Genomic DNA, 5,776 nt, shown 5'->3' on the forward strand with positions numbered 1-5,776 from the left:
TAATCCCATAGAGAGCCACACTGTTGGAGGTATGGCTTTGTTGGAGTAGGTATGGCCTTCTTAAAGAGGAGGAAGTGTGTCAGTGAGGGGGTGGGCTTTGAGGCTTCCTATGCTCAGGATACCACCCAGTGAAGCAGTCAACTTCCTGTTGCCCTGCACACTGCCATGCTCCCCTTCATGACAATAATGTACTGAACCTCTGAAACTGTAATAAAGCCCCTCAATTAAATGTTCAAGCTTGGTATTGGCACAAAAATAGACAGATAGACCAATGGAATAGAATTGAAAACCCTGATATTAACCCACACACCTATGAACACCTTATTTTTGACAAAGATGCTAAATCTATACAATGGAATAAAGAGAACATCTTCAACAAATGGTGCTGGCACAACTGGATTCGGACATGCAGAAGATTGCAGATAGATCCATACCTGTCACCATGCACAAAACTTAAGTCCAAATGGATCAAAGATCTCACCATAAATCCAGCCACACTGAATCTTCTAGAACAGAAAGTGGGAGATACCCTTGAATGAATAGGCACAAGACACTGCTTCCTGAATATTACACCAGTAGCACAGGCATTGAGATCTTCAATTAATAAATGGTACCTCCTGAAACTGAGAAGCTTCTGTAAGGCAAAGGACACAGTCGGTAAGACAAAATGACAGTCCACAGAATGGGAAAAGATCTTCACCAACCCCACATCTGACAGACGGCTGATTTCCAAAATATACAATGAACTCAAGAAGCTAGCCACCAAAACACCAAACAATGAAATTAAAAAGTGGGGTGCAGAACTAAATAGAGAATTCTCAACAGAGGAATCTGAAATGGCTGAAAGACACTTAAGAAAGTGCTCAAAATCATTGGCCATCAGAGAAATGCAACTCAAAACAACTCTGAGATACCACCTCACACCTGTCAGAATGGCTAAAATCAAAATACCAATGACAATCTATGCTGGAGAGAATGTGGAGAAAAAGGAACACTCCTCCATTGCTGGTGGGAGTGCGAACTTGTAAGACCACTCTGGAAATCAGAGTGGCGCTTGCTCAGAAAAATGGGAATCAGTCTACCTCAAGATCCAGCAATTCCTCACTTGGGTATATACCCAAATAATGCACGTTCATATAACAAGGACATATGTTCAACCATGTTCATAGCAGCATTGTTTGTAATGGCCAGAACCTGGAAGCAACCTAGATGCCCCTCAACTGAAGAATGGATAGAGAAAATGTGGTACATTTATACAATGGAGTACTACTCAGCAGAAAAAAAGCAATGGAATCTTGAAATTCGCAGGCAAATGGATGGAAATAGAAGAAACCATCCTGAGTGAGGCAACCCAGTCACAAAAAGACAAACATGGTATGTACTAAATTATATATGAATTTTAGACATAGAGCAAAGGGTTATCAGCCTTCAATCCTCTTCACCAAAGAAATTAGGAAACATGAAGTACTCTAGGGGATAAATGCATGGACCCCAGGAATGGGAAGGGGCACGAACTCCTGAGCTAATTGGGAGCATGAGGGTAGGGGAGAGGGAGCTGCCAGGATGAGAGCAGGAGAAGAGGAGAGGAGAGGAGGAAATGGAGGAGCAGAAATATTGAGTTGGGGGAAGAATAGAGGAGAGCAGGATGATAGATACCATATTAGTGGGAGCCATTATAGGTCCGAGGAGAGATCTGGCACTAGGGAGACTTCCAGAGATCTACTACAAGGATGACAGGAACTGACAATCCAGGCAATGGTGGAGAGGATAATCTAAATGCCCTTCCCCTAAAATGATATTGATGGCTACTTTTTATGCCATCCTAGAGCCCTCATCCAGTGTCTGATGGAAGCAGAGGCAGACACCCACAGATACACACTGAACTGAACTCTGGAACTTAGTTGCAGAGAGGGAGGAATGAAGATGGAAGGGGTCCATACCAGGCTGGTGAAACCCACAGGAACAATTGGCCTGAACAAGGGGGAACACATCAACCCACATGCTGTCTGGGAGGCCAGTACAGGACTGATCCAGACCCCTGAACATGGATGTCAATAAGGAGGCCTCTGCACTCTAGGAGGCCCCTGGTAGTGGATTAGTATTTTTCCCTGGTGTAAGAAGGGACTTTGAGAGCCCATCCCACGTGAAGGGATGCACTCTTGCCTCAGACACATGGAGAAGGGCCTAGGCCCAGCCCAGGATGATGCAGTGGACTTTGCAGAGTCCCTGTTGAGGGCCCTACCCTGCCTGAGGAGTGGAGGGTGGATGGATTAGGGGGTAGGTCGGGGAGGAGTAGAAGGGGTGAGGGTGAGGGGAGGGAGAGGGAGAAGGGATTGACATGTGAAACAAGCTTGTTCCTAATTTGAACTAATAAAAAAAAAAAGTTGCTGTGGACATGGTGTCTTTTCACAGCAATAAAACCCCTAACTAAGACACATGAGTTCTGGGGATTAAACTCAGGTCACTAGGCTCGCATGGCACACTATTTACCTACTGAGCCTTCTTACCTGCCCAGGCTTTTACCTCCTAAGCAACCATAACCACCCAATTCAACCTTAGGAGATGGCTCTTAGGAAGGAAGCTGGCCACTCCCTGCCCAGCTGCACCAACACTTTCTGCAGAAGTCACTATTACATCAGGGGTGTAATAGAAAAGATTTATGGACTGATTTCTGGCTGTTCTCCATTCCTGAAGAAGTTACTTTTAAAAGACGTTCTGGTATTTCATTTGTATAGACCACTCAACTTTGTTTGTTTTCACCCCTCCCACCACACCCCATCCCATCCCTTCCCAAGTACCCCCTCTGCTATGTGTGTGTGTGTGTGTGTGTGTGTGTGTGTGTGTGTGTGTGTGTGTGTGTGTATTTAAATCTGGGTTTCTCATAGGAGAGAATGGACAATATTTTTTATTTCTTCTCCCATACCTCCTCTCATTTCCCCAACCACTACCCCCAGGGCCCAGTTTTCCTTTCATGGTCTCCCCTTCTATTGTCAGGTCATATAGAAATTAGCTCTCGATTCATTCTGCTCAAATATTCATGAGAAAGGCCCGGGTTCATGTTGCTTAGATTTAGAAGCTCTGATTTTCTTGAAGCTTGTCATGTGGCCATCTCCAAGCTTCATGCCACGACAATATGACATTCTTCTATTTATTAAGTGGAAAGATAGGATTTCAATTTGGCCACTCCTTGGAGAGCAGAAAATGTTTGAAACAATACTAACCAAGTACTCTGTGACTTACACATTCTTAAAAATATCTCAATTATTCGTGTCCTCCTGCCTTCCTGTGACCTCGTTCTATAGACATCTACTTGGCACAGCATACAAAGAGATGTGTCTTCAGCAGCGAGGGAAGAAAATGTTCACCTGTTAGAAAAAGCTGCCACCAGGGTCCGGACACAGGCAGAGGTCCCTTCTCTCATCGCCATGTTATTTCCCTGAACAGACTGTAATCCCGTCAATTCTCCATGCTTACGGTCATGAATGCTTGGCATTACCATATCTGAACATGAACAAAAAAGGAATTTCATGGCTTCAGTTTTCACTTGAAGGCAAGGAAGGCGTGAAGACCTCATCAGAAATATGGCATGTCTCACGTCGACACACACATGCCTCTTCGTGTAGGCTTTCCTTTGCCTGTGCTGGGCACCTACCCACCCTTGAAGCTCTGTGCCCTGTTCCTGTGGACACAGTGAGGCCACAATCCTCTGCAAAGACAATTGTTACAATATCAATAGTACAAGGCCAGCACTTGAAGTGCAGACTTTCAGGGACAGGGACACAGTCAGTGTTCATAATAAAAGAGTTTTTGTTGTGTTTTCTAGACCACTCACATGGCTTTAAATTAAAATGAATGCATCTATGCATCTTCCCTTTAAAATTTGTCACTGTGACTTACAAATCCTGAGAGTGCAAATAACTTGGTTATGTGGGAAAGTTCTTGAATGATTTCTGACTTGCTGTAGGATTTGGGGCAAGCTGTTCAGTTATTTGGTTACAACTTGCTTTTCTGTGTCTGTTGCCCACATAAAATGATTCTCATAACCATCCTTGGAAATGAGTGAAGAGGGAAGCAGGATGGCTCAGTGTGTAAAGACCACTGCTGCCAAGCCTGGCCTGAATATTCAGGATCTCCATAGTGGAGGGAAAGAGCCAACTCCTGCAAGTTGTCCTCTGACCTGCAGACATGAGCTGTAGTAAGGGAACACACACCCACAATAAATTTTAAAGATGGCTTCTAGAAAAAGAATGAGTTAGATTCTAACTAGAATATCAATTGAAGATGCTACTACTCGGGTTTTCGTGTTTGAAGATGCTGTCGGCGGGAATTCTTAAACTGGATCCCAAGTGAGGACGCACTGAAGAGAAAGCAAGACCCGGTGGTAGAGGGATTAGCAGTCCTGCACAGCTCCTTCGGTGTTGGGGGGAAGCATCAGAGTGACCACGGTGGTGAGTCAAGGATGTTTGGGTCCATGTTCAACTTGCCCTGTCCGGCCAGCCTCATAGGAGAAAGCTCTTGAGAAGCTGAAGAGAGATGGAGTCTGCGAATACATTGTGTCAAGGTAGAGAGTGCAAAGGAGGTGTTTTAGTTCACCTGGAAAGACTAGAGGATCAGATGAACAGACCCAGTACAAAGTCAGAGGAGCTGACAGTTCACACAAAGGAAAGTTCTCTGAGAACCAAGATTCATGAACTGCAGAGACAGCGAGATAAGCTGAGGGCTGAACTGAAGCGACGGTGAGCCAGAATTAAATCATCTTCGGACAATGAAGACCCAAAGAGAACAGTGGAGCTCAGTGAGCAGGAGGATCTGGCAAGGCAGTGAGGAAACATGAAAGACATTCTACAGGCCTATCGTTTTACAGGGTTCAGCGGGAAGCTGAGCAGCCTTGGAGTCTGTGTGCATCAGCACTGCCTTTGAGGGGAACCTACTGGATTCCTACTTTGTAGACCTTGTCATAGAAAAACCACTCAGGATTCATCACCATTCCATTCCAGTCTTCATCCTTCTGGAAAGGATAGACACAGAACACCTACAGACTGATACCCAGTGCTTCCTCTTCAGTCTCTGCGAGTACCTAAACACCTACTCAGGGAGGAAGTACCAGACAGACCAACTTGAGACTGACTTCAGTGCCTTCCTCACTGGACCTTTGCAGAGAAACGCCCTGTGCAACTTGCTGTCATTTACCTATAAAGTGGATCAGGGACACCAGACCTTCTCCTTTAGTGCCACATTGCTGTATAATGACCTCACAGCAGCTCTTCCCACAGGTGTCACTGTGACGTGTCCAGGGGCAGAAACATAATCCCCTCGTTGGGAAGAACACAGAGCACCCCATGAAATGCTCTTCCAAACCAAGCTGCTATACCAGGTGTTTGCTTCCTTTTCAAAACAAGTTGAAATGCTGGATTTGAGCCTGGTCTCCTGAAAAACTTTCTACATAGGATACATCTGAAGGGACCTCCGACAGGACCTGTCAGCAAAAGCTTTGGAGGGAGAGTGCTTGGCTGGATACCAGCCTTGCCATGAGACTAGATACCCACTTCATGGGAATGACAAGGAGCTTGTTGAGTAGACACTTGGGCGATTTGGATAGATCTCCTTGATTGCCTGGTCACTTGGTGCCGTGCTCCAGAGCATCTCTCCCTCTAAAATACCAGTCTATAAATATCGTGTGTATATATTCATGCTGAAAAATCAGCTACGCTGGGGGTAACTAAAGACATTTTGTGAGCATCTGTAGCTTTTGTGGGAGCTGTGAATCAATGATAGG

General features: G+C 45.2%; 1 pseudogene; it reads left to right on the top strand.

Moving 5' to 3' along the window:
• Window positions 1-4,533: 4,533 nt before the first annotated feature.
• Window positions 4,534-5,431, top strand: LOC100759807 (annotated as a pseudogene).
• Window positions 5,432-5,776: the final 345 nt, after the last annotated feature.

Source organism: Cricetulus griseus, chromosome 3, assembly GCF_003668045.3.
Source record: "Cricetulus griseus strain 17A/GY chromosome 3, alternate assembly CriGri-PICRH-1.0, whole genome shotgun sequence".
NCBI classification, from domain to species: domain Eukaryota; kingdom Metazoa; phylum Chordata; class Mammalia; order Rodentia; family Cricetidae; genus Cricetulus; species Cricetulus griseus.